This window comes from Mus caroli, chromosome 16, assembly GCF_900094665.2.
Source record: "Mus caroli chromosome 16, CAROLI_EIJ_v1.1, whole genome shotgun sequence".
NCBI classification, from domain to species: domain Eukaryota; kingdom Metazoa; phylum Chordata; class Mammalia; order Rodentia; family Muridae; genus Mus; species Mus caroli.
This window is the reverse complement of record NC_034585.1, coordinates 35,084,596-35,103,448: the sequence shown is the minus strand read 5'-3', so window position 1 is coordinate 35,103,448 and position 18,853 is coordinate 35,084,596. Positions and strand designations below refer to the sequence as shown.

The 18,853-nt window shown below is 42.1% G+C and overlaps 1 long non-coding RNA gene across 1 annotated transcript in view; it reads right to left on the bottom strand.

The window, feature by feature from the left end:
* Window positions 1-13,696, bottom strand: part of LOC110311155 — a 38,840-nt gene extending 25,144 nt beyond the window's left edge. Inside the window, exon 1 of the long non-coding RNA XR_002379920.1 lies at window positions 13,430-13,696. This is a non-coding gene — a long non-coding RNA (uncharacterized LOC110311155). The remainder of the gene's footprint in view (window positions 1-13,429) is intronic.
* Window positions 13,697-18,853: the final 5,157 nt, after the last annotated feature.

The window sequence follows — 18,853 nt, the reverse complement described above, 5'->3', positions numbered from 1 at the left end:
TTTTTGAGACAGGGTCTCTCCATGTAGCATTGGCTGTCCAGCAATGGACTCTGTAGACCAGGATGGCCTCCATAGAAATCACAGCAATCCACCTGCCTCTACCTCTTAAGTTAAAGGAATTAAAAGCAGGCACCATCACTGCCCAGCTTTATAGATCTTTTAAGCACACTAATTTAAACTTAAAACATAACGTTAACCATCACACTTACACACACACACACACACACACACACAGAGTATTTCTCAGAAGACAGAGTCAGGTAGATCTTTGAGTTTAAGAGCAACCTGGTCTACAGAATGAGTTCCAGGACAGCCAGGGCAGGGAAACCCCTTGGTACAGGTCACGTGGTATAACCTCTTCTGTTCTCTCCCAACCCCTCAGTTTACGTACTTGAGAACACTGACCTAACCCTGGAAGATAGCAGATGGGTACTATGACATAAGAAGTCAACACACTAATGTTGAAAAACAAAAGTCCGTGACTAACGTCGCCGTGGTAGAAGAATTAATGGAGGATCCACAGAGAGCAGGAAGAGCTGCCGGGGTGGGGTGGGCAAGTGTGTTTCTAAGAGAAGAAACAAATACAGGAAGAGGGGACGGCCCAGCAGTCTTTGATTTTGCTTATTTCCTTTCTCCTAGGAAGGGGCACGCAGAAGTTGCTTGTGACATTATTTTTAGAACTTTTTTTTTTTTTTAAGAATGTTATAATACAATCTCAGGATGAAGATACCTTAGGCAGCACGGCAGGGCCCTCACAAGGCAGGTGAGGGTCAGTATTACAAAGAGGCTCAATATGATGAGAGAGGGCAGAGCCAGGGCCTTCATAACCAGAGAGACCTGGTTCTCACCCTTGCTGCTCCCGAGCTGTGAGACAAGTTAGGAATGAGAGCCAATCTTCCCAGACTCAGTTACTTTTTGCTTTTTTTTTTTTAAGGGATCTCTCTCTCTCTCTCTCTCTCTCTCTCTCTCTCTCTCTCTCTGTGTCTCATTTTATTTATTTATTTATTTATTTATTTATGTCTTCATTGGCTGCAGCTCTTAAGTCTGGACAGTGAACTTAGACTGTAGTTTTTATAACTGGAAATACTATTGTCCTTTTGAAGTCTTACATACTATTCTCTAGGAATGAATACGAGCAGACTCTTCAGAGATGTTGAGTGTCAACAAGCAAGAGGCCTACCTTAAAATGGTTCCTAAATTGCTTGAGGAGATCATCAGAAGTCTTCCAGTTGTCACGATTACGTGTCTTTAAACCAAGGACAGATAGAAGATACAGGAGTGAAAAGCACGACGGGGCCATATTTGAGAAAGGGCTATTTTTAGAAATCCTGAGCACGTGTGACCTGGAGGGACAGCAAAGGAATCTGATCCCGTAAATAAAAAAATATTGACTTTACAATAAAAAAACTTATTTATGTTTTCATTTCCATCTCCATTGGTGTTTTGCCTACATGGATGCCAGTGTGAAGGTCTTGGAGTTACAGACAGTTGTGAGCTGCCTTGTGGGTGCTGGGAATTAAACCTGTGTCCTCTGGAAGAGCAGTCAGAGCTTCTAACTGCTGAGCCATCTCTCCAGCCCCCTGGGTTCTGTGTCTATCCTATAAAATGGAAGTGAAAGCAGTTGTTGGAAAGATCTGAAGGAGATAGGGATGTGGAGGAGGTAAAAGATGTAAATAGAGCAGAATCTGCTACGGATGTCAGCATGTCCGCATGTCCGGATGTCCGCATGTCCGAGCCATTTCAGTGGCTGCCCCCAAATCCCTCTGAACACACCCTTTCCTCCAATACCACCTCGGTCTTCCATATTGCTTTGAGGAGCTCCTCTTCCAGAACAGGAATTCTCATTTGCGGTGGAAGAAAACTGCAGTGAATCCATGGTAAGGATGATGCTTCTGAGGTAGGAGAGACATCAAATGTGCTTTCAGGGGAACTGCTTGCTCCCTTGCTTGAGCCTGGCACCTTTGGAATCACTTCCTTCCTCCCAGAGCAGGGCTTATAAAGGGTCCACTTACCAGGAGGAGTCGATGGAGGTGGCTTGGGATCTGAGAGAGAAATGTGTTTTTCTGAAGCATCAATTCTTTGCTTCCCTTTTCCTAAGGGGTTGTTTCCAACATCCAACTTAAAAATCTCACAGGTTAAGGAGCTAGGCACGCAGTGGTTCTCAAACTTCCCAATGCTGTGACCTTTCAGTACAGTCTCTCAAGTTGTGCTGATCCCCAACCATACAATTATTTTGTTGCTACTCCATAACTGTAATTTTGATACTGCTATGAATCGTAATGTGAATATCTGATATGCAGGATATCTGATATGTGACCCTTGTGGGGTTGCGGCAGCCTACAGATTGAGAATCGCTCGTGCCACAAGGGTCCTTCTAGAAGGATCGTCAACTACTTTAAAACAAAAACTTTATTATTCTCACTTATGTGTAATGTATACGTGTGTGTCTGTATGAATGAAGGCTGTCTGCGTGCGCACACGTGTGTGTGTGTGTGTGTGTGTATGTGTGTGTATGTATACTCGTGAGTGCAGGTGTCTGTGGAGACCAGAAGAGGGTGTCAGATGCCCTGGAGTTGAAGTTGGTTATAAGTCACTTGACAAGGGTGCTGGGAAATGAACTCAGGCCTCTGGAAAAGCAGCAAGTACTTGCTCTTAACCACGGAGCCATCCTTTCAGCCCCACATCAAGGATTCAACTTCTAAGCCATCTCTCTAGCCCTGCTTACTTATTTTTTTTTTTGACCCAAGTTGAGATTTCTCATATTTGGATCTCTTTAACTATAATAAAATATAGAAAAAATATAGATGCTGTAAAATTTTGCATTTTGATTTGTGTGTGTGTTAATTTCAATGGTGATAAGCTGTTGCGTATATCTGATCACTCTGTGAATACCAGAATGGTGTTATTTACAGGGAAAAAAAAACTGTTTCTAGTTGTGACCTGGCTCAGCCTTAGCACACACCTTTAATCTCTATATTGCTGAAATATAGACATGACCTTAATACATACCTGTAATCCTAAACAATGAAGGTAAAGTTAATTTATGTTTGAAAGTGATGTCTAATTGAGTGGCAGACAAAGTGACAAATCAGAGAAAGATTTGACAGAGCAGGATATGCCCAACTGTCATGAGAAGAGAGAGAAAAGGGAAGCTGCTTTGGAGAGGCAGTGCAGAGAGAGAAGGAAGCAGTTTTACCAGGAGAGTTTTACAGAGTCAGGTTGAAGAGAGAACAAGCGAGACACAGATAAAGACAGAATGAGCCAGAGAATGAGAAGGCGCCAGAAGATTAAAACAGATTGCTACAGTTAGTTTGAGGTCAAGCAGAGCAGTTCAGGAGAAACTTGGATCAGTCAGCCTAGAGGGAGTTTAAGCCTGAACAGCTGAGTTGAACCTGCCAGCCAGAGTTCAGAAAGAACTGGAAAGGATGTGCAGCAAGTCCCAGAGGCTGAAAACATTGTAAGCCTAGATTAGATTGTGTAGAGGTTTCAAGCTTCCAGAATTAAGCCTAGGTTAGCAGAGAGGATGGCAGTAAGCCTCAAAGACTGCAATTGAGTCCGGAGAATAATTAAAAAAAATATATGTTTACAAGAAGTAGACTGCTTTGTTGTGCAACCATCACGGATTATTTTCTATACATGTTTGCCGATCTCATACTCAAACTGTATACCCATCTAACAATACTGCTCCATTCCTTGGTCTCCCATCAAGCTTAGGGCCTAGTCTTCACTCTGTCTCTGAGAATTCTAGACTTATCTCTAGACTATAAGGGGAGTCATATAATATTTGAGGTTTTCCTATGGAGGAGTACTTTAAAGAAAAAAGTTATATTACTGATTGGCTGTACTAAGTATTCTCATGTTACACACACACACACACACACACACACACACACACACACACAAGCCTGAGCTCACAGCTGTAGTCACAGCTTATACAATTATAAAGACAATTTATCCCCACAAAATCTCATACAATTTAATGTGAGAGATGAAGCATTGCCAAGTACAACCTCAACATTATTTAATAATAGAAATAGCCTTCATTCTGGTTCTATATTTAATTTGTGTTTGCATTTTAACTTCACTTATTTTAATGCAGAGAGCATCTGGATGTGTATGTTATTGAAGGTGTCACTAGTAGCGTTGACTCACAGCTGTATCTGATATCACAGAATAATCAGCACTCTCCCTTAACGATAACACTGCAGGCAAGCACATATAGGGGGTGGTGGTGGTGGGGTCAAGCTTAATGAGGTGTTACTAGCTAATAGCATAAAATGATCTTTTCTTAGTGATAGAACTAATACAGTAACTAATGATGTTATTGAAGCACTGGGAGCATTTAAGCTAATTCCCCTTGGAACTGAGAGCAGAAAACACCTGAGTTGTGAATGCTACATTTGTTGCTAATTAATTTCCGTTAAGTCAGGATTTACAGAGACCAACCCCAAGCAACAGAAGCCCAGCACAAGTTCAGCAGCTGGGGCCAGGTTCTCTTGAGTTTAGCATAGCTGAAAAAGAATTCTGATTATTTATTACTAGGAAAGAAGCGTCTCAAAACTTAGGGGCTTGAAATAATATCTGGCTCACAGATGGAAGCGAGGAGCTAGCCTTGATGGGGACAGTTTACCTGTGCTCTACTAGACCTTAGTTGGAGTGGCTCAAAGAGATGGGGCTAGAATTATCTTTTTTTTTTTTTGGTTTTTTGAGACAGGGTTTCTCTGTATAGCCCTGGCTGTCCTGGAACTCACTTTGTAAACCAAGCTGGTCTCGAACTCAGAAATCCACCTGCCTCTGCCTCCTGAGTGCTGGTATTAAAGGCATGCGCCACCATGCCTGGCCAGAGTAAACTTATCTATGTCTTTGTGGACCTTTATCATTTCTGCCACTGTCCTACAAGAGCAGCTATAGTCAAATAAGTGACATCATTTATTAAAAACAGGCAATAGACTGAATTTGGGCCACAAGTTAAAATCTGTGGCTCTGGAGGGTGGTGTTGGTACACTCAACACTCAGAGGCAGAGGTAAGGGACTCTTGGGGCCAGCCTGGTCTACATATTGCAGTGGTTTCCAACCTTGCTAATGCTACAACCCTTTAATACATTTGTTCATGCTGTGCTGACCCACCCCCAACCATAAGATTATTTTCATTGCAACTTCATAACTGTAATTGTGCTACTGTTATGAATAATAACGTAAATATCTGTGTTTTCTGATGGTCTTTGTGGGGGTCGAGATCCACAGGGTGAGAACAATTGACAAAGTGCATTTTATTTATTTATTTATTTTTATTGGATATTTTCTTTATTTACATTTCAAATGTTATCCCCCTTCCCTGTTTCTCCCCCTCCTGGAAACTCCCTATCCCATCCTCTCCCCCTGCTTCTGTGAGGGTGTTCCTCCACTCATTCACCCACTCCCATGTCCCCACCCTTGATTCCCATACACTGGGGCATCTATCAAGTCTTCATAGGACCAAGGACCTCTCCTACCATTGGTGACTGACAAGGTCATCATCAACTGCTACATATGCAGCTGGAGCCATGTGTACTCCTTCTTTCATGGCTTAGTCCTTGGGAGCTCTGGGAGGTCTGGTTGATTGATATTGTTGTTCTTCCTATGGTTGCAAACCCCTTCACCTCCTTCAGTCCTTTCTTTAACTCCTCTATTGGAGACCCTGTGCTCAGTCCAATGGTTGGCTGTGAGCATCTACCTCTGTATTTGTAAGGCTTTAGCAGGACCTCTCAGGAGACATCTGTATCAGGCTCCTGTCAGCAAGCAATTCTTGGCATCCACAATAGTGTATGGGTTTGGTAACTGTCTATGGGATGAACCCCCAGGTGGGGCAGTCTCTGGATGGCCTTTTCTTCAGTATCTGCTCTACACTTTAATCTCCATATTTGCTCCTGTGAGTATTTTGTTTTCCTTCTAAGAAGGTCCGAAGCACCCACACTTTGGTCTTCTTCTTGAGATAAATGTGGTCTGTGAATTGTATCTTGAGTATTTCAAGCTTTTGGGCTAATATCCACTTATCAGTGAGAGCAAACCATGTGTGTTCTTTTGTAATTGGGTGTCACTCAGGATGATTATTTTCTAGTTTCATCGATTTTGCCTAAGAATTTCATGAAGTCACTGTTTTTAATAGCTGAGTAGTGATCCATTGTGTAAATGTACCACATTTTCTGTATCCATTCCTCTGTTGAGGGACATCTGGATTCTTTTCAGCTCCTGGCTATTATAAATAAGGCTACTATGAACATAGTGGAACATGTATCCTTATTACATGTTGGAGCATCTTCTGGGTATTTGCCCAGGAGTTGGTATATAGCTGGGTCCTCAGGTAGTACTATGTCCAATTTTCTGAGGAACCGCCAAACTGATTTCCAGAATGGTTGTACCAGCTTTCAATCCCACCAGCAATGGAGAAGTGTTCTTCTTTCTCCACATCCTCGCCAGCATCTGCTGTCACCTGAGTTATTGATTTTAGCCATTCTGACTGGTGTGAAGTGGAATCTCAGGGTAGTTTTGATTTCCATTTCCCTGATGACTAAGGATGTTGAACATTTCTTTAGGGGCTTCTCGACCATTTGATATTCATCAGTTGAAAATTATTTGTTTAGCTCTATACCCCATTTTTAATAGAGTTATTTGATTCTCGGAAGTCTACCTTCTTGAGTTCTTTGTATATATCAAATATTAGCCCTCTAGCTGATGTAGGATTGGTTAAGATCTTTTCCCAATATGTTGGTTGCTGTTTTGTCCTATTGACAGTGTCTTTTGCCTTACAGAAGCTTTGAAATTTTATGAGGTCCCATTTGTCTATTTTAGATCTTAGAGCACAAGCCATTGGTGTTCTGTTCAGGAACTTTTCCCCTGTGCCCATGTATTCAAGGATCTTCTTCACTTTTTCTTCTATTAATATCAGTGTATCTGGTTTTATGTGGAGATCCTTGATCCATGGACTTGAGCTTTGTACAAGGAGATAAGAATGGGTCGATTTACATTTTTCTACAAGCTGACCACCAGTTGAACCAGCACCATTTATTAAAAATACTGTCTTTTTTCCACAGGATGGTTTTAGCCCCTTTGTCAAATATCAAGTGACCATTCATTTCTGTGTCTTTAATTCTCTTCCATTGATCTACCTGCCTGTTACTGTACCAATACCATGCAGTTTTTATCACAATTGCTCTGCAGTACAGCTTGAGGTCAGGGATGGTGATTCTGCCAGAATTTCTTTTATTGTTGAGAATAGTTTTCACTATCCTGTTTTTTTGTTTGTTTGTTTGGTTGGTTGGTTTTTGTTATTTCAGATGAATTTGAGAATTGCTCTTTCTAACTATGAATTGTTTTGGAATTTTGATGGGGATTGCAATGAATCTGTAGATTGCTTTTGGCAAGATAGCCATTTTTACTATATTAATCCTGCCCATACATGAGCATCTGAGATTTTTCCATCTTTTGAGATCTTTCTCGATTTCTTTCTTCAGAGACTTGAAGTTCTTGTCATACAGATCTTTCACTTGCTTGGTTAGAGTCACACCAAGGTATGTAATGTTACTTGTGACTATTGTGAAGGGTGTCATTCCCTAATTTCTCAGCCTGTTTATCCTTTGAGTAGAGAAAGGCTACTGATTTGTTTGAGTTAAGTTTATATCCAGCCTCTTTGCTGAAGTTGTTTATCAACTTTAGGAGTTCTCTGGTGGAATTTTTGGGTTCACATAAGTATACTATCATATCATCTGCAAATAGTGATATTTTGACTTCTTCCTTCCCAAATTGTATGCCTTTGAACCTCCTTTTGTTGTCTAATTGCTCTAGCTAGAACTTCAAGTACTAATTGAATAGATAGAGAGAGAGTGGGTAGTCTTGTCTATACCCCAATTTTAGTGGGATTGCTTCAAGTGTCTCTCCATTTAGCTTGATGTTGGCATCTGGTTTGCTGTATATTGCTTTTACTATGTTTAGGTAGGGGCCTTGAATTCCTAATCTTTTCAAGGCTTTTTTTTTTTTTAAAGATTTATTTATTTTTATTATATATAAGTACACTACAGCTGTCTTCAGACACTCCAGAAGAGGGTGCCAGATCTCGTTACGGATGGTTGTGAGCCACCATGTGGTTGCTGGGATTTGAACCTCGGACCTTCGGAAGAGCAGTCGGGTGCTCTTACCCACTGAGCCATCTCACCAGCCCCTTTTCAAGGCTTTTAACATGAAGGGATGTTGAATTTTGTCAAATGCCTTTACAGCATTTAATGAAATGATCATGTGGGTTTTTTTTCTTTGAGTTTGTTTATGTAGTGGATTACATTGATGGATGTCCATGTATTGAACCATCCCTGCATCCCTGGGATGAAGGGAAGTTGATTATGGTGAATTATTGTTTTGATGTGTTCTTGGATTCGATTTCCAAGAATTTTATTGAGTATTTTTGTATTGATATTCATAAGAGAAATTGGTCTGAAGTTCTTTCTTTGTTTGGTCTTTGTGTGGTTTAGGTATAAGTATAATTGTGGCTTCATTGAATGAATTGGGTAGTGTTTCTTCTGTTTCTATTTTGTGGAATAGTTTGAAGAGTATTGGTATTAGGTCTTCCTTGAAGGTCTGATAGAATTCTGCACTAAACCCATCTGGTCCTGGGATTTTTTTTTTTTTTTGGAAGACTTTTAATGACTGCTTCTATTTCTTTAGGGATTATGGGACTGTTTAGATGGTTTATCTGATCCTGTTTTAACTTTGGCACCTGGTGTCTAGAAAATTGTCCATTTCATGCAGATTTTCCAGTTTTGTTGAGTATAGCCTTTTGTAGTAGGATCTGATGATGTTTTGGATTTCCTCCAGTTCTGTTGTTACACCTCCTTTTTCATTTCTGATTTTGTTAATTAGGATACTGTCCCTGTGCCCTCTAGTTAGTCTGGCTAAGGGTTTATCTATCTTGTTGGTTTTCTCAAAGAATCAGCTCCTGGTTTTGTTGATTCTTTGCATAGTTCTTTTTGTTTCTACTTGGTTGATTTCAGACCTGAGTTTGATTATTTGTTTCCCTCTACTCCTTTTGGGTGTCTTTGCTTCTCTTTGTTCTAGAGCTTTCAGGTGTTCTGTCAAGCTGTTAGTGTAAGCTCTCTCCAGTTTCTTTATTGGAGGCATTTAGTGCTATGAGTTTTCCTCTTACCACTGCTTTCATTGTGTCCCATAAGTTTTGGTATGATGTACCTTCATTTTCATTAAATTCTAAAAATTCTTTAACTTCTTTCCTTATTTCTTCCTTGACCAAGTTATTGAGTAGAGTGTTGTTCAGCTTTCATGTGTATGTGCGTTTTCAGTTGTTTTTGTTGGACCAGTGTTGGAATTTAAGACCAGCCTTAGTCCATGGTGATCTGATAGGGTGCAAGGGATTATTTCAATCTTCTTGTATCTGTTTTGTGACCAATTATAGGCCAGTTTTGGAGAAGATATCATGAGGTGCTGAGAAGAAGGTATATTCTTTTGCTTTAGGATGAAATATTCCATAAATATCTGTTAGATCCATTTGGTTCATAACTTCTGTTAGTTTCACTCTGTCTCTGTTTAGTTTCTGTTTCCATGATCTGTCCATTGCTGAGAGTGGGATGTTGAAGTCTCCCACTATTATTGTGTGGAGTGCGATGTGTTCTTTGAGTTTTAGTAAAGTTTCTTTCATGAATGTGGGTGCCCTTGCATTTGGAGCATAGATGTTCAGAATTGATAGTTCATCTTGGTAGATTTTTCCTTTGACCAGTATGAAGTATTCTTCCTTATCTTTTTGCTAACTTTTGGTTGAAAGTCTATTTTATTCAATATTAGAATGGCTACTCCAGCTTGTTTCTTGGGACCATTTGCTTGGAAAATTATTTTCTAACCTTTTACTCTGAGGTAGTGTCTGTCTTTGTCACTGAGGCGTGTTTCTGGTATGCAGCAAAATGCTGGGTCCTATTTATGTATCTAGTCTGTTAGTCTATGTCTTTTTATTGGGGGAATTGAGTCCATTGATATAAGAGATATTAAGGAAAAATGATTGCTGCTTCCTGTTATTTTTGTTGTTAGAGGTGGAATGATGTTTGTGTGGCTATCTTCTTTTGGGTTTATTGAAAACTTACTTTCTTGCTTTTTCTAGAGTATAGTTTCCCTCCTTTTGTTGGAGTTTTCTATCTATTATCCTTTGTATGGCTGGATTTGTGGAAAGATATTGTGTAAATTTGGTTTTGTCATGGAATATCTTGGCTTCTCTGTCTATGTTGAGAGTTTTGTTGGGTATAGTAGTCTGGGCTGGCATTTGTGTTCTCTTAGGATTTGTATGACATCTCTCCAGGATATTCTGGCTTTCATAGTCTTTGGTGAGAAGTCTGGTGTAATTCTGATAGGTCTGCCTTTACATGTTACCTGACATTTTTTCCGTACTGCTTTTAGTATTCTTTATTTGTTTAGTGCATTTTGTGTTTTAATTATTATGTGATGGGAGGAATTTCTTTTCTGGTCCAGTCTATTTGCAGTTCTGTAGGCTTCTTGTATGTTCATGGACATCTCTTTCTTTAGGTTAGGAAAGTTTTCTTGTATAATTTTGTTCAATATATTTACTGGCCCTTTAAGTTGAGAATCTTCATTCTCTTCTATCCTTAGGTTTGGTCTTCTTATTGTGTCCTGGATTTCCTGGGTGTTTTGGGTTAGGAGCTTTTGCATTTTGCATTTTCTTTGACTCTTGTGTCAATGTTTTCTATGGTATCTTCTGCCAATGAGATTCTCACTTCTATCTCTTGTATTCTGTTGGTGATGCTTGCATCTATGACTCTTGATCTCTTTCCTAGGTTTTCTAACTCCAGGGTTGTCTCCCCTTGTGATTTCTTTATTGTTCCTATTTCCATTGTTAGATCTTGGATGGTTTTGCTCATTTCCTTTGCCTGTTTGATTGTGTTTCCCTTGTAATTCTTTAAGGGATTTTTGTGTTTCCTCTTTAAGGGCTTCTACCTGTTTACCTGTGTTCTCCTGTATTTCTTTAAGGGACTTATTTATGTCCTTCTTAAGGTCCTCTATCATTGTCACAGAAGTGATTTTAGTTCTGAATCTTGTCTTTCCAGTTCGATAGTGTATCTGGGACTTGATGGTGAGAGAATTGGGTTCTGATGATGCCATGTAACCTTGGTTTGTGTTGCTTATATTCTTATGCTTGCCTCCTGCTATCTGATTATCACTAGTGCTACCTGCTCTCCCTATAACTAACTGGAGCTTGTCCTTCCTGTGATCCTGGTTGTGTCAGGTCTTCTCAGAGTCCAACTGTCCCTGTGATCCTGGTTGTGTCAGATCTCCTCAGAGTCTAGCTGTCGCTGTGATCCTGTGATTCCAGGCTCCTGTGATCCTGAGATCCTGGGTGTGTCAGGGTTTCTGGGAGTCAAGCAGTCTCAGACCCTGAGATCCTGGTGTGACCACACTCCTGTGATTCTGTGATTCTGTGATCCTGGGTGTGTTAGAACGCCTGAGAGTGGAACTTCCTCTGGGTGTCGTGGGGCTAGCTGCAGTTTGTGCCCAAGGTGCAGACTGGAAGGACAAAGTGAATTTTAGACTATTCAGAGCGATCCATAGTGGAAACCCTGTCTCAAAATAAATAAATAAATATAGCCAGGTAGTGGTGGCACCCACTTTTAATCCTACCACTCAGGAGACAGAGGTAGGCAAATTTCTGTAAGTTTGAGACCAGCCTGGTCTACAGAGCAAGTTTCGGGACATTCAAGGATAAGCAGTGAAATTCTGTCTTGAAAAACCACAAACAAACAAACAAGCAAAACACCAAAACAAGAAAACAACAACAACAACAACAACAACAAAAACCCTTAAAAATAAATAATAAAAAACAGAATAAAAAAAACTGCATCCCTGATCTAAAGGTTTGTTTATTCATACTTCTGAGCATTGATGCTGATTGTTGCTTAGGGCTTCATTTAGACCTCTCTGTGGCTTCTCTGTGGGGCTTGAGTTTCCTTACAACATAGAGCTATGTCCCAGGACCAAGTGTTCAGAAAGAGCCATGCAGACAGAAGTTCCATGTTTTGAAAATTATTTTACCTAAAAAGTTGGCAAGTATTACTTAAACTGTACTCTTTGTTTTAAAATTGTATTTATTTGTTATTTAATTAGTGTGTGTATATACTAGCCAGAAGATGACTTTGTGAAGCTGGTTCACTCCTTCCGCAGGTTAGGACTGAGGGACTGAGGGTCTGAGGGTCTGAGGGTCTGAGGGACTGAGGGACTGAGGGACTAAGGGACTGAGGGTTTAAGGGACTGAGGGGCTGCTTTCAGATTGTCAAGGCTTGGCTACAAGCACCTTTACCCACTATCTGGGAAGCCACACCCCCATTCTTTGTTGAGGCCTTCACCAAGGCCCACTGAGGCCCAGAGAGGAGGAGATGGAGGCTCCTCTTTTTAATAGGATAGTGGCAAGGTTCTAGGAATATTGTTGAGATCATTAACGAAAAAGACAACCATTTCTACTGACTGTGTGCTATGGGGTGATGGAGTTTCCCCCAATACCTTTTATTTTCCTCTTATATCGTTCACATTGAGTATTTCAAAATTCTTACCCTACACAGTATTTTACTCTCTGCAAGTATTTACCTCATTTTGTAACCTCTGGTCTTGGATCCAGGACAGAGGAGTACACAAGCTCGAGATAGTCCTTTGTCAAGCCTGATCTCCTAGAGCAAAAGATCAAAGTCACATCATCACAGGCTGCTGTGACTGCAGGAGGCTCCCAGGAACTCCCCTGGGAAGGTGTCGCTCAGGGCCTTTCTCTGGGGAGGCCACTAAGAGCCCAGGATTGTTCTGAATCAGCAGCATGGCAGCTCACCGGCTGGCTGCTTTTCTTACAGCAAGCAGTTGGAGAGAAACAGTCTTTACTTGTTCTGCTCTGTTCAGGTTGACTCACCTCAGGTTTGTGAAGCACCTTCTAAGAGTCATTCTTGGGTTTTTGCCCAGTGCCCATACTGACTCTGATGTCAAACAAATTGCGGTTGGGTAGAAAAAAAGCATGTGGGCCAGGACTCTCCTCTCTGGGCATCAGAGCTGGGACATCTCCTGATTGCTGCTTTCCGTGGCAGTCCCTTTACGTGTCGGAGCAGATATGTGTATGTGCATGAAGTAGCACTCATGTGGACATCCCAGTACAACATGGGGCAATGGTTCTTTCCTAGTGGCCTTAATGAGTTATCCCCACCCGTGTCTGGGGAGACTTTTGTTGAACAGTCTTAATGATGGAAGACAACATGGGAGGCATGCCTTCAAGGGTCTTTAAATGTCCCATGGGGAGACTCTCTGCTGACTAGATTAAGAAACCCTATCTGTGCCTCTAGGGGACCATCCTAGCACACAGTGGAACCTCAATTTGTGAATGAAGGTGAAATCACATTGTGCTACCAGCCCTGCTTACCTCTCACACCCATGGGTGTTCTCCCTCTGGGTTGTTGGGTCCTGAGTTTTTAATTGTTGGTCCAGTGATGACCATTAAGTAGAGTGTCCAGTTTGGTGTAGGACTCTGAGTATCTTTGCTGAAGAGGAATAGTGGAGAGACACTTGGCTGAAAGTTCTCTTGTTGTTCCTACTTCGTTTGGCAACTGAGAGGCTAAGCTGGTGGCTCCCCATCAGCCTCTGCACCCTGATGAGAGATCTCAGGCTGAAGGTACAGTTCCCTCCTTCCTGGTGTTCCCTCCCCTCCTGAAAGCCAGGCCTTCTCCATGACTCATGGAGTTGCTGTAGAGATAATTCTTAGGTCAGAAGCAGTGGGCCATTGATTAGGGAGTAGTAGAGCAATGACTATTCTGAAACAAGTCTCCTCTCATCATGCAAATACCCTTAATTAAGAAACCCAGAGTCAGGCTCTGTGTCATGGAAACATAATTTCCTTTGACTCAGAGAGTTCCAGGAACTGCTGTAGGCTATGAACCTTTTTTTAGTGTCCTGGGTGAAAACAGCTTTACCCTTTCATTGGTTCTCTTGGGCAAACTTGAATTCAGCTCAACATTTAGGAAGTCTCCCTGAAGTGTTATGCACAGCCGTAGTGATTCATTCGTGAGAGGAAAGACGTGTGAATCAGTGTAGGGAAAAGATGGCCTGTTACAGTTCAAGGAGACGGGTCTTTCCTTGCGTCCCTCAGGAGAATCCAACTGGTTTTCTTTGGAACCCGGAGACAATAAATTTTGCTTGTTTAAGCCACCCAGTCTTTATACTTTAAAAAAAAATAAGAACCATAGCATACTCATAGGACATTTAGTGGCTCTGTAAATCTAGTGGGGGGAAATTCTGGGAGGATATAATGTAAGTTTTATTTGTGTGGTTTTCATTTAATAGAAATTTGATATGTTTAGTGATCCATTTGTTTGATCATCTACTCTCCTCCCCTTTAACCTACTTTATTATTATTTTATATTGTACTCATCACTGCTGGAAATAATATTTATCTTTTGTTTACCCCTCACTGTTACTTTGCTAGTTTGGTGACAGATGTATTGGAAGTGATTGCCCAATAAAAATTTAACCTTCCTTGTTTATCCTTCAACTCAGTGTTTTAAGCACCTTTCCACTGTGTGCACAGCGTCCCATACTCATTATGTCAGGGCAAGAAAGAATACAAGGAACCTCTGAAGAGTCTGAGATTCCATGCACATGTGAGAGACTATGTGTTAGATAACATTCTCTCACTGTTAGCATTCTGTCTAAACTCTGCCCCACAGTTACCTGGCAACAGCCAGGTATGCTTTTCCCTACAGTTACCTGGCAACAGCCAGGTGGGCCTGGCCCAATATAAAAGGGGCTCCTCCTCTCTTTTACTCCCTTGCTCCCTCTTTGCCCTTTTCTTCTCTCTCCCCTCTCCCTTCTCCCCTCTCTTTCCACATGTTCATGGCCAGCCTCTATTCTTCTCTTCTACTTCTCTCTCTCTACCTTTCTCTGCCTCCACTATCCCCTTAACTCCCCTCCCCATGCCCTAAAAAAAACTCTATTCTATACTATACTGTCGTGTGGCTGGTCCCTCAGGGGTCTTGGCCCGCCGAAACATCCCCCCACTACCACACCACACCCCAATAGAACACATCTCATACCTTTTTTATAAACACATCACTCGCTGTATAATATTCCTGGAATAGTGAGTTCAGAAAGCCAGGCATGCTGGCACAGCATGCTGGAATTATATATTTCTGTTATCCCAGTGCTTGGGAAGTGCAGACAAGAGAATCAGAAGTGAAAATCATCTTCCTCTGTACAATAAGTTTGGAGACAGCCATGGCTACATGAGACCCAAACCCAACCCAAACCAACGGCCACAACCAACAAAACAGACTGATGGGTTAGAGAGATGGCTCAGTGGTTAAGAGCACTGGCTGCTTTCTCAAAGAACCCCAGTTAGGTTCTTAGAACCCATGTCCAGTGCCTCACCTGGTAACTCCATCACCGTGAGATTCAGTGACCTCTTATGGATCCCACAGATACTAGCAAGCACATATATCACACAGAGATGCACACACACTCACACAGACTAAAAACTAAAGAATGCACTTATCATAACCCAAAGTGTACTCTGTCTCATCACTTTGGAGGTTCAGGTTCATAATTGATTGGTCATTGATTCTTAGCATTTGGTGGGAGTGCAATACTGTAATGGTGGAGATCACAAAACCTGTTGCCCCTTGGTCAAGAAGCAAGAGAAAGTTGAAGAGGAAGTGACAAGGGTCTACTGTTGCTTTCAATGACATGTCACCACAGCCTACTGTCCTTCTGGGTTTACCTCCTGAAGGTTCCACCAGCTTCCCACAGTGCCACATGGCACTAGCAGGCTGTACAACCACTCGGTAGCTATGCCAGGGCAAGAGAAAGATGGCCTTAGGCCAGGATTTGGCAAAGCCTACAGCTGGAGATGACAGGTGGAACCCAAGGGATCAGAGGCAAGGCTCAGAGGATCTCAACTCTGTCTTCTCATTAACTCGTCCTTGAAAACATTAATTGTAGAATGTCAGGACCCAGGGCATCTGAGGATCTACAGTCAGAGACTAGAAGGTAAAAATCCTTCTGTGCAGGATTGATGACTTTGGCTTCAGATTAGATTCTGGTCATGAGGGTTAAGACCTGTAGTTCCACGGGAAAACATAATCACAATAAAATAAACATCTAGCTATGTTTTAGTGGATGGACATCCTCTCCTCAGAGTGAAAGTACCTGCTTGTCATATCGCAGGATGTGCCAAGGGACTTGTGTGCTGTTTCTTCTAGTGTTTACTGTATCATAGGCCAGGACAATCTTCAGGATTAATCTTGTTATACCCTCTCCCTGCCTTTTTAAAATTCTGTTTTCTGTAGCTGTTCGTAGATAGGAACCCATTTGGGTAGGTGTTTAGTTGTTGTCTAAGGACGTTGGAGAAATTGGGTCCAGGATTTTTTTAGGCACTGCTATGTCTTAAATGTGTCTCCTTCAAAATTCAGGTGACGCCCTGTGACAGTATAAGAAGCGATTAGCTATGAGGTCTTCTCTCAGAGAAGAACCATTAAAACTTGAATCAAAGAGACTTCATGCTAATCATGATGGCTACTTTCATATAACACTTGGGAGGCAGAAGAAGTGCTCTGAGTTCAAGGTTATCCTCAGATACATAGGAAGTCTGAGACCAACCTGAGATACACAAGACCCTGTGGCTAGAGCTGGAGAGATGGCTCAGCATCAGAAGAGTACTTGCTGTTCTTGCAGAGAACCCAGTTTCAGTGCCCAGCACCCACGTGATAGCTCATAGTTATTTGAACCTCTATTTTCAGGGGATCTGATACCCTCTTGACACTCTCTTCTGACTTCTTTGGGCACCAGGCAGGCATGGTGTGCACATATATTTTAGCAGGCAAAACTCTCATAAAAGGAGGAGGAGGAGGAGCAGAAGGAAGAGGAGGAGGAGAAGGAGAAGGAAGAGGAGGAGGAGAAGGAGGAGGAGGAGGAGGAGGAGGAGGAGGAGGAGAAAAATAAAAGCAAACCCCCAGGAGGGAGCTAGAGAGATGATGCAGTAGTTAAGAGTAATGGCTGTTTTTCCAGAGGACCCCAGTTTGGTTCCCAAGTACCACCATTGCCTTTAGCTCCAGGGATAGTAAATGCCCTCTTCTGGCCTCTATGGACACCTGCACTTACCTTTATGTATTCACACAGGCATAGATAAGTGTACATAACTTTTTTTTCTTTTTTTTGGTTTTTCGAGACAGGGTTTCTCTGTATAGCCCTGGCTGTCCTGGCACTCACTTTGAAGACCAGGTTGGCCTCGAACTCAGAAATCCGCCTGCCTCTGCCTCCCGAGTGCTGGGATTAAAGGCGTGCGCCACCACGCCCAGCGTACATAACTTTTAAAACCAGATTTTTTACAAATGTTTGGCTTCCTCCTGCCTTCTGCTGTCTCAGACCAGCCTTTCTCCCCTGTAGAAGATGGCAGCTCTCACCAGGCCGTTTAACATACTGGAGCCTTGGCTGCTGATTTCCCAGCCTTCAGAACCATGAGAAATAGATTCTGTAAGCCCCAGTACTGTGCCTGGTCCACAGCAGACTCTGAGCAAGTATTTGTTAGCCTCCTTATTGAGGCGACAGCCAAGAATCTCTGAAATGCTAAATTTTGGATTCTGTTTGAGATAAAAAAAAAATGCCATGGAATTCCTTTTTATCTGCTCAGGATGTTCTCTTTACAAACAGGCAAAGAGTTGACTCATCTGCAGAATAAGCCTTGAAGTTTTGATCAGGAACTATTGGGCATCCAGCACTGTAGACGATGCTGTGGAAAGGCAGGGGTTAAACAGCCTTTGCCACCCAGCTTCTGATAACATTTGAAGAGGTGAGATATGAGTGTCTGAAAAGTTAACAATGGAGGATTTATGTAATAGCCCAGGATCAACAATAGAGCTGCTTTCAGGAGCCTATCAGGAATAGAAAATTTATTACCTAATAAGTCGGGACAGCTGGCACTAGTTGGAAGGGAAACTGCTTCAGGCTAGGGTAGTTCAAGGAAGTCGAGAGGGGCAAAAGGCCTCAGCCAGGCGGGGTTGCTGTGGACACAGCACAGCCAATGGACAAGAGCAAGGAGACTTAGTAAACTGAGAATTCTGGGAGTCAATATGGAGAGCCCCAGACCCCAGGTCAGTGAAACTTTGACCCGAGGGAAATGGAGAGCAAGGAAGGCCTCTCAGCCCCATAGAGGTGTGAGCTGACACTCAGCTAATGATTTGAGCCACACATTGCATTCACATGGCATGGGGTTTTATGGGTTCCTTACTCTTTTTTGTGCTAATATGCTTAGGTGGGGAGGGGATCAGCTTGGGGTAGTTTATTTGCTTTCAGTATAACTTGGGTTCAGAATTGAACTCTTGAAGGGGCTGGAGTGACCAGGCAGGTAGCTTCAGAAGGCAGCTTTCAAGCCTCAGGGACAGTTCAATGACTCAGCAAGAGGAGGATTTTGCAACAGGCTGACTGAACCAGACCAGCCGGCTTTTTCTCAGGACACCTCAGGCGTGGCCCCTGCCCTGATGTGTTGAAATTCACTCAGTTCTCGAAGCATACCTGTAGCATGTGCCCTTGAAGCAGTGTTGGGGAGTCCAAGAATTTCTTAGGAATCCCCAGTGAGATTTCAGTGTACTCAGGGGCTCTCTGCCTCTAAGGGTCACATGGCTTCCCCTTACCTAACCTCTCCCAGAGAGAGTCTCTTAACCAGTGAGTGGATAACTACTTTGTAGATGGTAATAACTGTTAAAGATACAGGATTAAATGACATGTAGTTGTTATCAAATATATATATATATATATAAGAGTATACGGATTAATTTGCTGTTAATCCCTGAGATTTGAG